General features: G+C 39.1%; 1 protein-coding gene across 1 annotated transcript in view; it reads right to left on the bottom strand.

Moving 5' to 3' along the window:
• The window catches only part of LOC147572084 (uncharacterized), a 526,072-nt gene that overhangs the window by 371,784 nt on the left and 133,024 nt on the right, over positions 1–21,264 (bottom strand). The window lies entirely within an intron of this gene.

The raw sequence follows: 21,264 nt of genomic DNA, 5'->3' as shown, positions 1-21,264 counted from the left end.
ATGTGAGAAAACTGAGGCCCAAGACTTGGCCTTGTTTCCTTGAGTTCATAGTTCACTGTGCAGATAATCCCCTTTAACAGAGTAAGTGGAAGGCCTAAACACTATCTATTTAAATAGAGAACACATAAACTAATCAAAAGGAAAATTTTGATAAATGTTTGATGTGGAAAGAGTATTTCACTCTGAATAACTGATCTGAGTTCCTGCTCTGTGAGTTCTGAGCTTTGTGTATTTGAATCTCCATTCCTCTTTCTGTAAAATGGGGATAATATGTTTTCATAAACTTTAAGGATTAAATGATACATTACATTTGAAAGTATTTTGAAACCATAAATTGATACACAAACACAACCTTTATTACCTAATCCCTTCTTGGAGAATCCATTTTTAAAGTAATATATAATGCTATTTATGGCAAAGATGACAGGTCATAATGAAGGACATAAGGCATAAAGCATGTTGATCGTCATTTGGTATGGCAGCATGAATATCTAGCCAGAAGGATCCACTGAAAATATTTACAGTACATAGCCTCTCTTGAGTGTTTGATCAACCCCCTGGATAAACATTTCCAGAAAAATGCACATAACATGCACATAAACACAAGACTTTACAAAAAATTCCAAACATTTTTTAAAAATCAAGTTAAGAACATTGTACAAAGAAAAATTCTCTATGAAAATAGAATCACCTGCACAAATTGGAAGTCCTTTCTTTTTTTATTTTGTTTATAAGGTACTCCACACCATAAACCAAGCAGCATTCGAAAAGTCACATTGATTTAGGTCCCAAATACTAAGTCACTTCCACCTACTTAAAATGAAAGGAATAATGGAATGTATATGATTATTCCAGATCAATGTAATAAAACAAAAGAAGCAAAATTTAACAAAACAGACAATATAAATCCTTGTAAACTTCTGAACTAGAAATCAAAGATCAAAGAATAAAGAGAAGTCATTGTAATTAAAAGGAATCAATGTAACTAGAGGCATTTTGAAAATTCTGCATCAGAGCATGAGTGATGCATTAATTAATTTTAATACAAGTTAAAATTTGGAAATTTCTTCTATTGAATAGACAAACATCATTATTAACTTAATTCTGAAAGCCAATGAATCACATTACTGTTTACAAATTACATTTATACATTCAAATATGTATTCTGATTTGTGCATGGATAATTCATGATTGACTGAAACTTTACTACTTATTTCTATCTAAAACCACCTTGTAGCCGAGTCCTAATTATTGCCATACTTACTATAACTGAATGCTTCAGAACAGTCACCTCACATAAGAAGGCAATTTGTAAGATCTCTTCAACCTTTGCTTGAAGAGTCTTTTATTATGATGATAAAGGGCCTGGAAACCACATCATATGATGAACAGCTCAAAGAACTCTACTCACATAATGCTATTGTGAGTACCTCTGTTAGCACTTCTTCCTCTACTCTAATTATTTGTTTATATGTCTGTCTCCCCATCTAGACTGTGAGATTTTTCAGAAAATGAGCTGTGTTTTATTCATTTTCGTATCTATATGCCTGAACATACAACCTAATATATGTTGCTGTTCAATAAATCTTATAACAGAAGGAAGAAATTTAGTAAAATTGTAGATTAGTTCCAAGGAGGCTGATTTTGACTTAACATAGGGCATAACACTAAAAATTTGTTGTGTTGTAAGAGCAGAAGTCCAGCAAATCCTGTATTTGGTCTGTAGCTACACAGCAAGAAGGTACAGATAGGAAGTCCTGGTTTACGTACAGGGTTATTGTGCAAGGAAACTTTACTGGAATGCACAACTCTGAAGTTTTATCAGTTTTGCAAACACTGTGTGTTGACAGTGTGTTACATTTCCCTCCCTGCTACACACACTGAAATTTTCTAAATGTTTTTTAGACATTATTCTTTATATCTTCCCAAATTGTTTATTCTTCCACAAAAGAAAAAGATAAAAGGGTAAAGCATTCCAGAACTACCTAAAGATAAAATCATATGATTATGATTTTAATCATAAAATCTCATATCTGATTATGAGAAATGAACAACTGTTAAATACATAATTGTGAAAAAATTGTTGCCCTCAATGCCCAAATGTGATTTCTTGATCATATGAGCAACTTAAATGAGCTTGATAACAATTTAAAAACCTCAACAGATATAAATCTACAGTTTGGAAGCTTGATTTCGTCAGGACAAATTGTCTTCTAGGAAGGATTTTTTTAAACTGTGCCTTTTGTTCCTTATACTCAACAAAGAAATAGAAACTTTGAGAAGTTTAGATAAATGAAGAATTATCTCACTGATGCAGTACATAAAACACTGGGCTATAAGTTGAAAGACAGACTTTCTCTTAAAAAAAAATCTGTCCACTTGGATTCTAAACTAGACATATTCTTTTTTTTTTTTTAATGTTTATTTTTAAGAGACAGAGTGAGACAGAGCATGAGCAGGGGAGTGGCAGAGAGAGGGAAACACAGAATCTGAAGCAGGCTCCAGGCTCTGAGCTGTCAGCACAGAACCTGATGCGGGGCTTGAACCCTCAAACCGCAAGATCATGACCCGAGCCGAAATCGGCCACTTAACTAAGTCACGCAGGTTCCCCTAAACTAGACATATTCTTAACTCAGATCTTTTCACTTCAATTCTTAGTATATGAACAAACAGAGAATAAATACAGCAGTTAAATCTGGAGCAGGGTGAAAAAAGATGACCTAAATAAAAGCATACATTTTAAAACAAAGTTGGAGGGCAAAGCAAACACATTGTTTCAAAAAACAGAGTCCAAAATCTGCAAACAGAAGGATGTGTACGGATTTTTTTTTTTTTTTGACTCTCCAAGGTAAGGAGAGCAATGGCTAAGGGACTGTCACCATGAAGCACCTGAATAAGAACAGTGGAGAGCCGCATCATGCACATGTGTGGGTCAATCCCAAGAGGTGAATTAAAACACAGAGGACCAGACCGACAGTAAGTCTAAATCAGATTTAGAAGCCTGGAGGTAAGCTAGCTTTACAAAAGGACACACTTATAAATAAGACTCTCTGCTCTGTTTCCTACAGCAACCTAGATGTTGAGCATAACCTGTTTCAGGCCTATCAGTGAATCCTGCTCTTTACCAAAAGGGAAGGGAAGATACTATGATCACCTCAAATGTTGACATGCTATACAGGCTCTGCACTTGAGCAGGGAAGAGTAGAGTGTGCTCTCTCCTGCTGATTGGGGGCTCTAAGGGTAGCTGGTGTGGTATAAGCGGGCATTCAAAAGGATCTCAGATTCACACAATCAGTCAGAGATGATACTCAAAATACTCAACAGCTAGAACAGCATAGGCATGTACCAATTAGAACAGATACTCCAAGGACACAGGATACCACCTATGAAGACAGTATCAGGGTACAATGCATATCTCCTGAATATCAGCCCTGCAATCAACTCTTAGGATGAAAAGGACCTCCCTTACTTTAACTCAGTCTCTCACCACCAAAGGGCCTATTATGTCCTGGACTTCTTTTATATTTCCAGAGTCTCCTTAAAGCTTATTTTTTCCTGTTTTAGGGAAGGGAGGAAGGGATCCTACATGGTAGGTGGAAAATAAGATATTATTTGTCCCAACTTCTGGAAATGTATGGAATTATACATATGATAGGAGAATAAATATGAAAAAGAGTAATTGTAACACAAAGAGGAATGTAGAAGTTTTATCAGAATAACCAGTGGAAATGGGGAGAAGCAAACTGACAATTATTTGTTTGGTTGTTTGATTGATCTATTTTTCTCGCTGGACTCACCTTTAAAGTTAATGAATCTGTAAGGATAAGAATCATATCTATTTTATTTAAGAAACACTGTATCCCTAGTGCTTGAAACATAGCAAAACTCAATGTTTTTTTATTCTCCCAGTTTTTAACCAGTAAGCACACACACATATGCGCACAGACACACACACACACACACACACACACACACACACACACACACACACCACATTTTGAAGAATTTCTATTTCTGGCAGTATAATCAATTAAATAATTTGTTTAACTCTTTTACTGGAAAAAACAACAATAAATTCTGAATAGAATGTAGTTTAAACACTCATTGAATGCATCTGTGAGTTAGTAAGAAAATAATGCATAATCAGAAGTGAAAGCAGGAGCCCAAAGACTAAAGACAGTTTTGCAAAACCTAGTGAATGTGAACTTTGGTTTGTATTTCTCAGGGCTTGTGCAAAAGGGAACAAAGCACAGGATCTGTTCAAGTGCCAGAATCAAATGGGAGCACTTCCTTCTCCTTTTTAAAGTTGGTCTTCAAAGGTTGCAACCTCAAGATAAAGGTAACCTAGAAATATTCCTCCACTGTCACCCACTAGAAAATCATGTCTTAACAGTTGAAACTCCAGTCTACGTGTAGGAAAAAAAATTTCCCCAGGAATTAATAGTCACTAATAGCCATCTTGATTCTGCAATCATAACTCTCAATAATTACGAATTAAAATAAAAACAACCAACAAGCCAAGAATGAAGTTTAAAGCAATGCTGGGCTGAGAGTACCCACAAATAACTAGTAAGAGAAAAAGTAGACTTTCTTTTAAGAAATTAACCTTCAATTCAGGTTTCAAAGAATTCTTACAGTATCCTGGAATATGAGCATTTCGTTTTTTAAAAAATCATAATAATTACAAGTACACAAAGAAACAAGTCATCAAGGAAAAAAAGAGAGAAAGCAGAGTTATACACATAAATATCTTAAATTTTATACTTATCAGACAAAAAAAAACCACCACACAAGACCTAGAAATAAGTTTATCAATTGAAATTGGAAACACAATGGAAAGTTATAAGAACAAATTAGACATAGGCAAAGAGGGGAATATTTCTTGGAATATAAAGCAGAAAATATTAGAATGAATCACAGAGAAATTCTGAGATAAAGAATATAAAAGAGAGGTTAAGAGTCAGGGAGGATAAAAAGATAGGTCTTAAATGCTTCATACATTTAAGAAGACAGGAAAGGGAATGAGGGAGAGGTAATATTTGAAACGATAATGCCCAAGCATTTTCAACGGCTGGAAAGACCAAGTTACAGATCCAGGAAATCCAACCAATTCTAAACTGTACATAAGACAAGAAACTCAGTTCTAGACAAGGAGTATGCCAAAGCAAAAATAAGATCTTAACAATAGTCAGAAAATAAACACAGAGCACCTTCAAAGAAACAAGAATTGGACTGCACATCAGAAGACAAAAGTCTGTGTAATGATATGGTAGCCAGAATTCTAATATTCCCTGTCCCAGGTAGAAACACACCTTCTCCCAGTTAATCAAACACTGCTGTGAAGTGCGACTTTCATTTTGCAAATGTAACTAAGATCACAAATCAGTGGACCTTAGATAGGGAGGTTATCTAAGGTTTGCCTCATGTAATGATATGAGACTTTAAATGTGGTATAGAGGTTAGAAAGAGGAGAAGTTAAAGATTTGAAGCAAGGGACTCCACATACTATAGCTGGTTTAAAGATGTTGGAGGCCACAGGGACTGGGGGTGAGAAGGAAAGCTAGTAAAACCAAGATAATAGTGGCCAGCCAGATGCCCGAGGCTGGCTACTCCCCTTGCATACTTTTGGCTTCTATAATCTTGTTTGCCTCCTGTGTCCACCAAGTGCCCAGACAATACCATGGTTAAGGGCCCCCTCCCTTTTTTCTTTTGTTTGCCTCCTGCATCCACCAACTACCCATGTAGCACCACTGATAAGCGCCCCCTCCCCTTTTTCTTTTGTCTCTCAGCCCCCTTCCCTCCCAGCCATAAAAGGAGGCCGATGCCAGGGTTCAGGCCTCAGCCTTTGGAGGTGATTCCACTGGGCCAGCACCAGTGTGCAATAAACAGTCTTTTCTGATTCTCTGAGTGTGTGTGGCTTGTCTCTTCCTGGGTGCCAAGTATTTGCTATAACATTTGGTGCATTGGTTGGGAAACTCAACAGCCGTGCTGGCCCCTTGAGCCACCATTGTTGGAGGATAGTGGAGAGGCCACTCTTCAAGGACCCTATGATGGAAAGCAAGGCATGCCACCGGTGATTTCACTGGACCCCGACCCTCACCGGCCTGGCAATTGTCAGTGCCCACTGTGCTCGGATGGACTCCAGAGGGAATCAGAAAACTCTGCCAGGACGGGACATTGGATTGGGTAAGTGTCCGTGGGGACCCAAGCAGAGTTCAGGCCTGTGAAAGGGAAGTCTGATCACCTCCCAGGGGACACGGTCGCCATATAGGAGGGAAGTCCTGGGTGGAAATCTGCAATCTGTCTAAATGTGTGTGTGAGTGCCCCTGTTCCACAGTCTGGCTCCAGAGCCTGAGTGGGTCCTACCCTGAGATTCCGTGAGGACCTCATATAGCTCAAGGCAGAATTAGGTCTGCAGAGGCCTGATCCAAGTCAGGGGTTTATACTGACCTGCCGATGCTAAGAGGTGTTTAAGTCCCCACGAGGGGAGCAGCCAGGCGAATGAAGCGACCTCTTCCCTTGTGTTTGTCCTGGGACACCATACACTGGGAGGGATCTAGGATACCAAGATGGGGGGAAATTCCTCAAAACCAACAGTTTTGGAATGTGTGATTCAGAATTTTAAAGAGGGGGGCACCTGGGTGGCTCATGGGTTGAGTGTCTGACTTCAGCTCAGGCCACGATCTCGCAGTTTGTGGGTTCAAGCCCTCAATCAGGCTCTGTGCTAATAGCTCGGAGCCTGGAGCCTATTTCAGATTCTGTGTCTCCGTCTCTCTCTGCCCCTCCCCTGCTTGCACTCTGCCTCTCTTTCAAAAATAAATACATAAACATTAAAAATTTTAAAAAGAAAAGAATTTTAAAGAGGGATTTTCAGGTCACTATGGAGTCCTATTGATCCCCAGGAAATTACACACCCTCTGTGAATTAGAATGGCCCACGTTTGGTGTAGGATGGCCCTCTGAGGGCATCCTAGATGTTCCCACAGTCTGAGCTGTTTATAAAGTAATTAGTGGAGACCCTGGCCACCCAGATCAATTCCTATACATTAATCAATGGCTGCAAATAGCCCAAATCGAGCCTTCTTGGGTCTGGTTCTGTGTTAATAGTAAGGGACAATGTAGGGTCTTAGTGGCACAGGCTGAGAAGACTTCACAGCAGAAAAAACTGCCCCCTATCCTCCAAGAAAATTCAGAAGTCCCTCCATTTCTGCCACCATATGCCCCCAGCACCCCATCAATCGAGGGAGGGGAACCTCGCCTGTCTGATAGTCCACCTCCGTCAGTCACACCTCCACCAGCAGCCAGCCTGCCCCAACCAGAGACACCTGAAACCAGTAGGAAGACACCTTAGGTCCACAGCTCAATATCCAAGGCTCCCAACGGCAATGTAGATGCCAATACGGGAGACTAGGGGTCCCCAAAGAATAGGCCCCGATGGGACCCTACAAGAGGGGGTAATCAGTTCTCTACTACCAACCATTCTCCACTACTGACCTCCTCAAATAGAAACACCACATGCCACCCTACTCTGAGAAGCCACAGGTGATGATAGATCTCCTAAAATCCATAATCCAGACCCAGTGCCCTCCTTGGGTTGACTATAAGAGGCTTCTTACCTTTTTCAACACAGAAAATTGCCAACGATTGTCACCAAAGCCAGAAACTGCCTCCAGACTCAGACACCAGATGGGAATCTAGATGTTGAGGCCTAGGTATGGGAGGCTATGCCCGAAGAGAACCTCTGCTGGGACCCCACTACAGAGGTGGGAAGGGCCAGGTTAGAAAGATATGACTCACCTCCCTTCAGGGGACAAAAAGCCTACCAAGGTGGCAAAGGTATCTGAGGTTCTACAAAAGCCAGAAGAGAGTCTGGCTGATTCCTTTGAAAGATTATGTGAAGCCTTCAGAGTTTACACTCCATTCAACCCAGAAGCCCCACAAAATCAGTGAATGGTCAATGCTACCTTTGTGGGACAGGCCCAAAGTGACATTAAACAGAAGCTCCAAAAATTGGAAGAATTCGCTGGAAAAAACGCCACCAAATTATTGGAAGTCACCAACAAGGTTTTTGTAAACTGGGATCAAGCTGCCAGAAAGGAGGCAGACTCAAGAATGAAACAAAAGGCAGCTCTCCTGGCCACTGCCTTGGGATGACCACCCCCCTCCAGATGGGCCCCCATGGAAACCACGAGGTATGCAAGAACAAAAAAGAGAAGCGCCATTGGGACAGGATCAATGTGCCTATTGCAAGGAATTTGGACCCTGGAAAAATGAATGCCCCAATGGCCAAAAAAGGAAACCAAAAACCTCTGCTCCACCCAGCCACTACCAGCCAGAACCACCTGAGGCTGACCTGATCAGACTGGCAGGAGTGAACTCTGACTAGGAAAGACCGGGCTGTATCCAATTAGGCCCCCATGATCAAAATGAAGGTGGGGGGCCAAACAATAGACTTCATGGTCAACACTGGGTCCAAACAGTCTGTGGTGACTCTGTCTGGTGGCACCTCTGTCTGGTCGAGATGTCACCATCATAGGAGCAACAGGGGTGCAAACCCAAGGATCATTTTGCAGTCCCCAACGGTGCCGGCTAGGGGATCACCAAGTAGTTCATGAATTGCTGTATCTACGCGACTACCTGGAAACACACACACACAAACACACACACACACACACACACACACACACACACACACACACACTCCGATATTATTTGACCTAAAGCCTGGACCCCAACCTGTCAAAACATGCCAATATATGGTCCCACAGGAGGCATGCCTGGGGATTCAGACACACTTGGACAGGCTACTCAAATGGGGACTTCTAAAATGAGGCCAGTCCCCATGGAATACTCCCCTGCTGCCCGTGAAAAAGCCTGGGACAAATGATTACCACCTTATGCAGGACCTAAGAGCCGTGAATGAAGCAGTCATCATGCTGCATTCAGCATTGCCTAACCCATACATTCTACTAGGACTCATACCCTCGGAAGTAGGATGGTTCAATGCTTAGATTTAAAAGATGCCTTTTCCGTCTCCAGCTAGTGCCTAATAGCCAACCTCTATTTGCTTTTGAATGGGAAAACCCTACCACCACAGGGGCAAAGGAACAGTTCACTTGGACTAGACTGCCCCAATGCAGTGAATTAAAAAATTCACCAACCTTATTCAGTGGGGTGCTGGCATCTGATTTAGCCAGGTTTTCAGGACAGCACCTAGGATATGTCCTCCTCCAATATATGGACGATCTTCTGCTAGCCAGTCCCATGAGGATCCAGTGCTTGGAGGGAACCAGGGCCCTACTCAGGCTACTAGCAGAAGCAGGATACCAGGTGTCAAACAAAAGGCAGAGATTTGCCAACAGGAAGTTAAATATTTGGACTTCAAAATTACCCAAGGCAAACGGATGATGGGAGCTGAAAGGAAACAGGCATTCCAGTTCCCACTACCCACCAGCAGGTCTGAGAGTTCCTGGGAGCAGCAGGATTCTGTCAAATATGGATCCCAGGGTTCTCAGAGTTGGCCAGACCATTACACAAGGAACTAAAGGGGGAAGAGAGAGCACCCCTTTTCTGGGGCCCTAAACAAGAAAAGGCATTCAAAACTATAAAAACAAAACTCATGGAGGCACCAGCCTTGGGACTCTCAGATGTATCAGGAGATTTCCACCTGTTCATACATGAGAAGAAGAGGGTGGCCCTGGGGGTTCTCACCCAGGAATTTGGACATTGGCAAAGACCAGTGACATACCTTTCAAAGCAGATTGACTCAGTTGTGGCAGGATGGCCACCCTGTCTGAGGACACTAGCAGCCACCACACTTTTCATCAAGGATGCAGACAAACTCATGCTGAGGCAAAACCTAAATGTTAAGGTTCCCCATTCTGTTATTACTTTGATGGATGCCAGAGGGCAACACTGGCTAATGCATGCTCAGATGATACAATATCAGGGACTGCTATGTGAGAATCCACAAATAAGACTGGAAGCTGTAAAAACTCTAAACCCTGCCACTTTCTTGCCCGCAGAGGCAGGGCCCCCAGAACATGATTGTCTACAGGTACTTGATGAAGGCTATTCTAGCTGACCCGACCCATCAGACAGGCTGTTACAAAATCCTGACCTCATCCTGTACGCCGACAGAAGCAGCTTAGTGAACGAAGGCAAAAGATATACTCATGCAGTAGTATCTGATTTTGATGTCATAGAATCAAAAGCCCTTCCATAAGGATGGTCAGCCCAAAGAGCAGAACTGTGGGCCTTTAATAAGAGCACTAGAACTCAGTAAAGACAAATGGGCCAACATACACACTGATTCATGCTATGCCATTCTACATATACATGGGGATCTATACAATGAGAGAGGACTTTTGACCACAGGAGGAAGAGAAATAAACAATCAGGAAGAAATCCTAAAACTATTAAGAGCAGTCTGGGAACCGAGGGAGGTAGCAGTCATCCACTGCAAGGGACACCAAAGAGGAAAGGACTCAGTGTCAGAAGGTAACCGACAAGCTGACACCACAGCTAAACAAGCAGCAAAAATAACACCCTCAAATATCATGCTGGCCCTGGAACTGTGAATTTCCCCCAAAGTACCCAATCCAAGAAACAAAATGGACACAACAGGAAAAAGGAGGCCAGACAAAAAAAGGATGGTGGGTACTTTCAGACCAAAGAGTCTATATACCAAAGCAGCTAGCCAACCAGGTGGTTCTCCAACAGCCTGAACTCACCCACCTAGGAAAAACCGCCCTTGAAACCTTATTAAACTGTTACTAGTAATTGCTCGACTCCCATCCGTCTGTGCCTTGATCTCTCAATGTTGCCTCCTCTGTGCTCAAAATAATGCCAAACAAGGCCCCACTGGGCCCATGGGAATCCAACATTGTAGTCAGGCATCCTTCGAAGATTTAGAGGTAGACTTGACCAAAATAAGACCTAGTATAAGACACATATACCTTTTGGTATTCATCTGCACATTTTTGGGCTGGGTTGAAGCCTATCCCACACACTCCAAAAGAGGCAAGAGAAGTAACCAAGGCCTTGCTAAGGGATATCATTCCCAGACACGAAATTCTGTCAACCATAGGTTCAGACAATGGCCCAGCTTTTCTGGCCGAGGTGGTGCAACAAGTAGCCAAAGCCCTAGGTATCCAGTGGAACTTACATGAAGCCGACCAGTACCAGAGTTCAGGGAAAATGGGACATATGAACCAGACCCTTTAATCAGCCATGGCAAAACTATGTCAGGAAACTAACTTGTTCTGTCCAGATAAAATACCCCTAGCTCTTCTCTAAACACACTGTACACCCCGGGAAAAAATAGGATTCTCCCCATTCGAGATCCTATATGGAAGATCCCCTCCACTAGTCAAATTCAAGGGGGACCTGACAGAGCTAGGAAATTGAGAAATACAAAAACAACTACAAGGACTAGGGAAAACTGTATTTGAGATACATAAATGGGTGACAAACAGAATACCTATTTCCCTAGGAATAACAGTACACTGCCACAAACCTGGAGATCAGGTTTGGATAAAAGATTGGAAAAAGGAACCACTTAAACCTACCTAGAAGGGACCTTATTTAGTTGTGCTAACCATACCCACAGCTCTCAAGGTTGCAGGACTAACCGTCTGGATCCACCATTCTCCAGTAAAGGCAGACCACCTGTCACCTGACAACCACTTGAAATGGAAAGGAACTGCTAACCAGAATAATCTTCTACAGACCACCCTTAAGAAGATAGCAGATGATAAGCAGCATGCAGCCAATACCTGAGAACCCTTTGTAACCAGAAGCTTGAGGAAAATCACCAAGCAACTTAAATGAACTAAATCGTTCTCTCTCATATATCATTGTCATTCCCTACCTATTTCTCTTTCCATACTTGTTGCTATACTCTTTGTTGTAGGGCTGGACCTGCTCACTGCCAAATGGGGAGGGCTATGTCTCTTTCTAAATGAAGAATGTTTCGGGGCTGGGTTGAAGCCTATCCCACACACTCCAAAAGACGCAAGAGAAGTAACCAAGGCCTTGCTAAGGGATATCATTCCCAGACATGAAATTCTGTTAACCATAGGTTCAGACAATGGCCCAGCTTCTATGTCAACCAATCAGCGATAGTCCGAGATATGGTCCAGCAGTTAAGGGAGTGAATCAACAAATGAAGACAGGAATTAGCAGATTCATGGAACTCCTGGAGCAACTTATGGAATGGGGCATCTTAGCTCCTCCCTTTAGCTGTTCCTCTCCTAATGCTTTTCATAGCCTTCCTATTTGGTCCTTGTATTCTTAATATGCTAACCAGGTTTTTTCTTCTCATCTAGAAGCTATAAAATTCCAGATGATGCTCCAGTTGGACCATTCTAGCTGTCACTACTCTCCTTTGGATGACAAAGAACCCTAGCTGCCTCACCCCTCCCTTCGACATCCCTGTCCAGCAGGAAGAAGCCAGAGTGGTCTTTGCCCCTCTTCCCATGGCAGCAAAGTGTTCCCTGTCCCCCAACAAATTGATTTTCTCTAAGTCTGCTACAGCAGCTTGAGAATCAAGAGGGGGAAGTGAGAAGAAAAGCTAGTAAAAACAAGATAATAGTGGCCAGCCACATGCCTGAGGCTGGATACTCCCCTTTCATACTTTTGGCTTCTATAATCTTGTTTGCCTCCTGTGTCCACCAACTGCCCAGACAGCACCACTGATAAGGACCCCTTCCCTTTTTTCTTTTGTTTGCCTCCTGCCTCCACCAACTACCCATGTAGCACCACTGATAAGCTCCCCCTCCCCTTTTTCTTTTGTCTTTCAACCCTCTACCCTCCCAGCCATAAAAGGAGACCGATGCCAAGGTTCAGGGCTCAGCTTTTAGAGGTGACTCCGCTGAGCTGGCACCAGTGTGCAATAAACAGTCTTTTCTGATTCCCTGAGTGTGTGTGGTTTGTCACTTCCTGGGTGCTGAGTATTTGTTCTGACAGGGGCAGCCTCTAAGCACTGAAAGCAGCCCCTAACAGCTTACAAGGAATCAGAGAGAACTTCAGTCCTACAACCACAAGGAACTGAATTATGCCAACAGCAAGAATAAGCTTGGAAGTAGAATTTTCCCCAGAGCATCCAAAAGAAAAGTCAAACCAGTCTACACCTTGATTTCAGCCTTTACATATCCTGACTGAAGAGTCAGCCATACCATGCCATACTTCTGACTTACAGAACAGGAGTTAATAAATGGTGTTGTCTAAGCTGCTATGTTTGTGGTAATTTGTTACAACAACAATAGAAAAATAATACAAATGATATTTGCTACAGTAAAATTACTGTAAACTTCATCCAGCAAAAATATATTTCAAACATTAGGGCAAAAGAGTCATTTTTAAACAGAAAAAGATATCCCTTGCTAATAAAATTATAAAAGATATACTTTCCATCTGTTGATGGAAAAGGATCGATCCAAATGGCACTATGAGATACAAAAAAAGAATAAAAGACAAAGAAAGTGGTAAATTTGCAAATATAATAACCTGATATTAACTGTAGAAAATAAAATGAAATTGAAAATTATAGAATTAAAACATTAGTATATGTCAGAAAAGTGATGATAACAGTTAAGCCAGTATTTTTATAATTTGATTTAAAAATTGGGGCGCCTGGGTGGCGCAGTCGGTTGAGCGTCCGACTTCAGCCAGGTCACGATCTCGCGGTCCGTGAGTTCGAGCCCCGCGTCAGGCTCTGGGCTGATGGCTCAGAGCCTGGAGCCTGTTTCCGATTCTGTGTCTCCCTCTCTCTCTGTCCCTTGCCCGTTCATGCTCTGTCTCTCTCTGTCCCAAAAATAAATAAATGTTGAAAAAAAAAAATTTTAAATAAAAATAATAAATGTAAAATTCCTAGGGGAATATCTAAAAACTACAAATAGAATGTATAAATTATAATTAATAGCAGAGGAGAAATTTTAGATGAGAAATGAGGAATAAATTTAAAAGGAGGCAAAATCAGAGGGAAAGGAACATAAAGGAGAATCAAATTGAAAGCAAAAAAATGATAGAAATAAAACCAAATAAATTAATCCAGGAAAACAAATTAAATATCTTGGTAAAAAGCTGAAGATGGTCAGACTGAGTCCAGTGACATGTCATTTTCAAGACATATACTGAAAACATGAGGATGCAGAAAGATGGAAAATAAATTGTTGATAAAATAATCACTTATCAAAAGAAAGCTTGTAAGCCTGTTTTAGTAACAATGAAATAGGGTTAAAATCAGAAAATATTATCAGAGATTAAAAAGATCCATAAGTAAGGATAAAAATTTTATTTTATAAGAAAATATAATTCTGAACTTATATGCCCCTACTAAAATAACCCTAAAATAATAAAGTACAAATGATGATAATTTCACCACGAAGTGAACAAATTCAGCATCATTTTGAAAGTTTTTTTTTAAGCTTATTTATTTTGAGAGAGACAGCACGAGTGGGGGAGGGGCAGAGATAGGGAGAGAGAGAATCCCAAGCAGGCTCCACACTGTCAGCACAGAGCCCAAGGTGGGGTTTGAACCCACAAACTGTGACATCACTATCTGAGGCAAAATCAAGAGTCTGTTGCCTAACTGACTAAGCCACCCAGGCACCCCTCATTAAGAGGTTTTAACACAAGTTTATAAATAGCTACTTGACTGAATGGAGAAAACATCAAGAAGGATATAGGAGTTCTGAATGAAATAATTAACAATCTTTATCTAATGACCAAGATATTATACAAACCATCTTCTCCTAATACTGCCAAATAAGCTAGAAACCAATTAACAAAAGATAAGTATTAAAAGTTTTTTTAAAGAGCTTGGAAATTAAGAAACATAGTTCTAATTAAGGAATAGATGAAATAAATAAGTACAAATTTAAAAGTGGCTTTAAATGATAATGAAAATCTCCTTAATACCTGTGGGATACTACTAAAAGTGGTACCTCAAGGCAGATCTATACCTTCAAATATTTATTGAAAAACTGAAAACAAATGAGCTAAAATCTCCAGGTTATAGAAAGAAAAAACAAATAAAATCAAAGAAAAAATAGGAAGGGAATAATGCAGATAAATGCAAAAATAACAAAATGGAAAGCAAGCATAGAGCAGAACTTTTTAAAAAAGATCATGCATCATTAATATTTTAGGTTTATCCAGCAATGCAAAAATTATTTAATATTAGAAATGTCAATTGATAGTCTATCCTATTAACCAATTAATAGAAATAATTTATATGTTCACTTAATAGATGCAGAAAAAGCATTTGATAAAATTCAACATCCATTTCATGATAAAAACACTTACAAAAAATACTTGAGAAGAAAATTTCCTTAGCTTGATAAATATTACCTACCCAAAATTTGCATCAAATATCATACTTAATTGTAAAATTTGAGTGGTGAAGATTAGCAACAGGTAAAACATTCCCACTTCTGCCATTTCTACCATTTCTATTCAACAACATCCTGGCTCTTCTAAACAGTGTGTTAAGGTAAGAAAAGAAATATATAAGAATTAGAAAGGAAGGATCAAAACTGTTTTTCTTTAACATACAGATGATATACTCCTCTAGATAAACATTTAGAATCAATGGAAAGGATTATCAGCCTCACTAGGTTAATAAAAGAAAATCAACACACAAAAGTCAATTGCATTTCTGTATGTCAGAATCATACAGTTAGAAAATGTAATCTTAAAAATGCATCAGTTACAATTGCACCCAAACTATGAAGTATCAAGAAATAAATGTAACAAAATCTGTGTAATAAATTCTTAGAGAATTTTTAAAAATATTGTGTAAGTCTTAAATAAGACTTAAATATACATGATATACATCATGTTCATTTATTGGAGGACTATATAATCTAAGGATTCTCTTTAAATTGGTTTATATAGCTAATGCCACTTTCAATAATTTTTTTAAATGCTTATTTATTTATTTAGAGAGAGAAGGAGACAGAGAGAGAGAGAGCACAACCAGATGATGGATGGAGAGAGAGGGTGAGAGACGGACAGAGAGAGAATCTTAAGCAAGTTCCATGCCCAGTGTGGAGCCCAAGGCAATGCTTGATCTCACTACCACAAGATCATGACCTGACCCAAATCAGGAGTTGGACACTTAACCACTGAGCCATCCAAGAGCGCCTCAATATTTTTTAAATATTTTTTAATTAAAATTGACCTTTAGCTCATATCTCACACAAAAAGCAATTCCAGACAAATTAAAGTTTTAAATGTAATAAACAAGGTAACAAAAACTATAGAAAATAGTATAAGAAAATAACTTCATGATCTCACAGTAAAGAAGAATTTCTTAAACAAGAGGAAGAAGTGCAAGCCATAAATGGAATGATCAATCAATTTGACTACATTAAAACTGAGAACTACCGTCTTTAAGACAAAGTAAAAAAAAAAGAGGTTAGAGTGGAAGAGAGCCAAAGCATAAGAGACTCTTAAAAACTGAGAACAAACTGAGGGTTGATGGGGGGTGGGAGGGAGGGGGGAGGTGGGGGGAGGGTATTGAGGAGGGCACCTTTTGGGATGAGCACTGGGTGTTGTATGGAAACCAATTTGACAATAAATTTCATATATTGAAAAAAAAAAAAGACAAAGTAAAAAAGTCAACATATAAGCCACAACGTGAACTATGGCTACATAAATAATCTTGGTCAGCCAGTAAGCAGTTCTCTTGGCACATTTGGACAAATTAGTAAAGGCATTACTTAACTATTTTGTAAGTGTAATTTCATACGACCTGAACAACCTCCTGAGGCTGTGTCACAATTAGAGCATCACTGTAGCATTATAAATTGGTTTATCTACTCTGGAAAACAGTTTTGCATTATCAGGTAAAGCCAAAGATGTTCATACCTTAAGATTTAGCAATTCCAGTGTTAGGAATAAACCCCTGCACAGGAGAATCGAGACAGATGTTCACGAATGTTCATTGCAACACAAATTACAGTACCAAATAACTAAAAATTGGAAAATGCCATTGAACAGTATGCAAATTAGATGCCGCCAAGTGCCATCCTTCTATCTGGACAAGTTTTAGAAGGCCCCGTTCTAACTGTCTTTACAGGGTGACAAATCATCAAGCTAGAGAATGTATTCCATTTCTGTATTATGTTCCAGGACATGTTCCACAATATCCCCATGCCTGATTCCACTGCCTGAACTAGTATTTTTCTGAATCAAGGCAAACCATGCTACTTAAAAGCCTATGGAATGGTCAAGGAATGGCCGTTGGTAAAGGCCTGTAGAGTGGGCATGAACAGACCTTGGAAGTTCAGACTGGTGTGTACACACACCTGGATGTGAGACACAATGAGAATACTAAGGGGTCAGGCTATAGTGAACTAAGGGCCAATTTCTCCATGTTTTGGTGCACAGAGTTGAGGGAGTCTGGAAATTCTAAATTTAAGCCTGACCTTCTAGGTTCCTATGAAGGTATATTTTCCCAGAACATAGGACAAAAAGTTTGTATTACAGAGAGTTTATTAGCTTGATTTATAAATTTCAAACATTAAATCCTATGGTACATAGGGCTCCATCGGTACCCTTGCTCCGGGCTGTGCAAAGACAGCAACAGGCCTGATGGTGGAAACCAAAAAGAGATATTTCAATGGAGAATTAAAAGAAAGTTCATTTTAAACATTCTGTATGATATAAAATACATAGTGACCACATTAATGAAATGAATAGAAATATAGAGATAATACAAACTAATAATAGAAGGAATAAGTCCTCACAGTATTATCATCCTGAGAAATCTAAATGTTTTCATCTCTCTGGGTATCTCTCCAAACTTTTTTATCAAAAACATTAATAAAACAGACATAGCTGAATAATTACATATGAAAATAAGTGCTGAAAATTATCTGTGTTTTATTGAGTATTAGACATTGTATTGAAATCTCTCTGTATTCAGTTTTACAGGATAAAAATATGAGCAATTAACTTAAGTACTGTGGAATAGAATTACAAAAGAAATCCAGGCTCCGTGTCATAAATTTTCAAAAATTTTCAAAATCTTACAGTCTACAAAAATTCTTTTTGTCTTAGAAAGGGTGACCATTTCTATCTATTTATCATCCCCATTACCTTTTGCAGACAAACAAGGCTCTTTCTCCTATAGATTTTTGATTCAGGAGGCAATTTTTTGAACACAGGATGACTGTGTTCAGTGTGAATTTGTTTGATCATCCCCAGTGTCCATTCTAAATCTTGGATTATATGACAGAAAAATAATACTGCACAATGGTGCTCCAAGTTCTAAGAATATGAAAAGTCATCAATCAATCTAAAAGCCAGGAGATCCAAGTACAAATGAATGGAAAAATGTGGCGAAGATGGCTGAGCTTCTGCCAAAAAAAAAAAAAAAAAAAAAAAAAGAGAGAGAGAGAGAAAACAAAGGGGAAATCATCATCGGTATTTCAGCATTGGACAGGATTTATAAAAGTCACCTAAAAAAACCAGTATCCTACATCCACTGATCACCCAGCTCCTCACCTACAAGAATAGAAGTTTGTTGTAGAGACCCACATAAACAGCAGTCCTGACACGTGCTAGGTGCTCAGTGGCAAACATGTGTTGAATGAATGAGCAAACAAACTTTTATTTCTTAACAGGTTCTCTTTCTGGTCTTTATTTGTCATTCACTTATTTATTTTAGGGTATGAGCACATTAATCTTTCTTAAATCTTAATTTTCTTCCTTAATTCTTGTTTTGGAGTGTCCTTCCCCCCCTCCCCCCCACCCAGGGCACTTTGGTATATAAAATTTTAGAATGCTTAAAAAAGTTAAATATCGAGGGGCACCTGGTGGCTCAGTTGGTTGAGTGACCAACTTCGGCTCAGGTCATGATCTCATAGTTTGTGAGTTCGAGCCCCGCGTCGGGGTCTGTGCTGACAGCTTGGAGCCTGGAGCCTGCTTTGGATTCTGTGTCTCCCCCTCTCTGTGCCCCTCCCCTGTCCATGCTCTGTGTCTATCTCTCTCTCAATAATAAACAAACGTTAAAAGATTTAAAAAATAAAAAATAAAGTTAAATATAGATCCAAACACCATAGTCATGCCACCACCACATTTCTCTTTTTTAAAATAAAACTAGTATAATTTAATAGATCATGTTTCATTAATAGCATCTTAAATAAATCTCTCTTTTAGAATTACCTTGCTTGATCTCTTGTTCCCAACGGTTTTACTTCGTAGGCCAAGTCTGTACCAAGTTTCTTCTTGGAAAGACAAATCACAATTTTTAAATACTTTTAATGGAGCAATGTACTAGTGTATCTGGAAGTGGACCACATAACATCTAGTGTGCTTTATTTTTTAATTGCTCTTATTCTGAGCTAAGTGTTCTTCTGAAGTGTTATGCTGTTTGCCAAGAGCTGAAGGTGAAGAGGAAAAATAGCAAGAGCCTCCTTGAGAAAGAACAGAGGAGAAAATTAACTAAAAGGGAAATCGAAAGTAAGAATTACATAGGAAAAAAACCAATTATGAAGTCATTAGTGTGGCATTACTATGAGCAACGTTTAAAAAAAAAAAACAGCGAATACTTCAAACTTCTGTAAATAAATGCATAGCAGTATCCTATTCTGGCAGACCCGAAATATGGGGTAAGTAATTAACCTTCAGGTTGTCAGAATTGATACTCAGTCATCATCATTGTGTCTCCAATGGTATAAACCCCAAAGGGAAACATAATTCTTGTTGCTGTCACTCTCATTTGTGGCCCCAAATCACACAGAGAAAGTTTTTTCTGCTTCTTTTTCAATGCAGAATGCTGCCTATGAAATTGATTTTTGTAGAATAATAAGCCAGCTGAAATGTCTTCTGAATGATAACATTTCAGAGTCCAGATTTAGGTATCACATCATTGCATATTGAAATCCAATTCGTACGTTTTACTGATCACATGAGACATTTTCTAAATTCTTCTGGTTCGTTGACATATATTCAAAATAATCATCATGGGATTCTTAAGAATAGCAGACTGATAACTGACCTCCAGCACAGAGGAGTTATGAGTTTTAAGCATCAGCTCTCACCATATGTATTTCTCAGATTCAAATGATTAAAAAAAACCTCCAAATTATCTTTATAAACTTGTTCTCCACCCTGGGTATAGAAAAGCTTGAATAAAATGAAATCTCACTACTTGCTGGAAATAAATCATCAGTTATTTGGGCAAGAAATATGAGATGTTTGTGTTATTTTCTTAATATATACAATCAAACTATGAGATGAACATTTTCCTCTACAGACTTCATGAATTTTCTTGGTACTCATTTTATTCATTTTAGAACTTTTTGATCCATTGTGATCCTAACATATACATGCATAGAAACACACTACTCTTCGTTACATTAAGATTAGTAGTACAATCCTTATGGCTTTGTCTTACCGTTAATATATTCATAGTGATTAAGCTAAAATAAATCAGCACGAAAAAGCTTTACTTCTTAGGACAGATGTGTCTATCTCGCAGAATCAATAATGCATTATTCCTATTTCTAACAGACTTTCTACCTAAATACTGGTTCTACTACCTCTTTTCAAAAGAAGCATATAAAAGGTTTGTTTGTTCATTTTTTATTAAAATATCTAAGTTTAGAATTGCTTCTTTTATTAAGTTACATTCATATTTTAAGACACTTATGACACAAGGACCCCACCAAAGTATATAGAACAACAATATAAAGTGAAAGTTTAGTAATAAATGCAATATGGAAATTTTTTTAAGATTTAAGATAACAGCCAACATTTAAAATTTTTATTTCTTCTTTGGAAGATAACTAGAGCCACATATTCGATACAAAAAAAAAAATGATTTGAGGGTAAAAAAAGGCTTGTTTTATCTTGCCTAGTAATAGATTTTTTTTTCTTTTGCTGAATTCTCTGCGTGAATAACAAGAGTGGCAGCCATTTTCTCCCAGCTCAACATCAAAACCCCTTTCATCTGCTGTCTAAATGCAAACAAAGCAAACCTTCCACCAGGCCTTTCTTTCCAGATAAATTAAAACTCTCATGTCCTGGGGCCTAAATCAAGCCTACAGGCCTTCCCTAGATAAATCCGCTCTCAACCTGAAATCTTCTTGCCACACGTGCTCCTTGTAAGATAATTTTGCAGTAGCTAATCAATAATGCAACAGTAAATTGCATTTAAATAAACATTAGCAGCCCCTCTTAATGAATAAAACCTCATCTGCAATTTGTCAAAGTCAGAAATACTGGACTCTTTTGATATTCATTGGAATAT

The sequence above is a fragment of the Puma concolor genome, chromosome F2 (assembly GCF_028749965.1).
Source record: "Puma concolor isolate L17-30 chromosome F2, mPumCon1.1.hap2, whole genome shotgun sequence".
Classification (NCBI taxonomy): Eukaryota; Metazoa; Chordata; class Mammalia; order Carnivora; family Felidae; genus Puma; species Puma concolor.
This window is presented reverse-complemented; position numbering and strand designations above follow the sequence as displayed.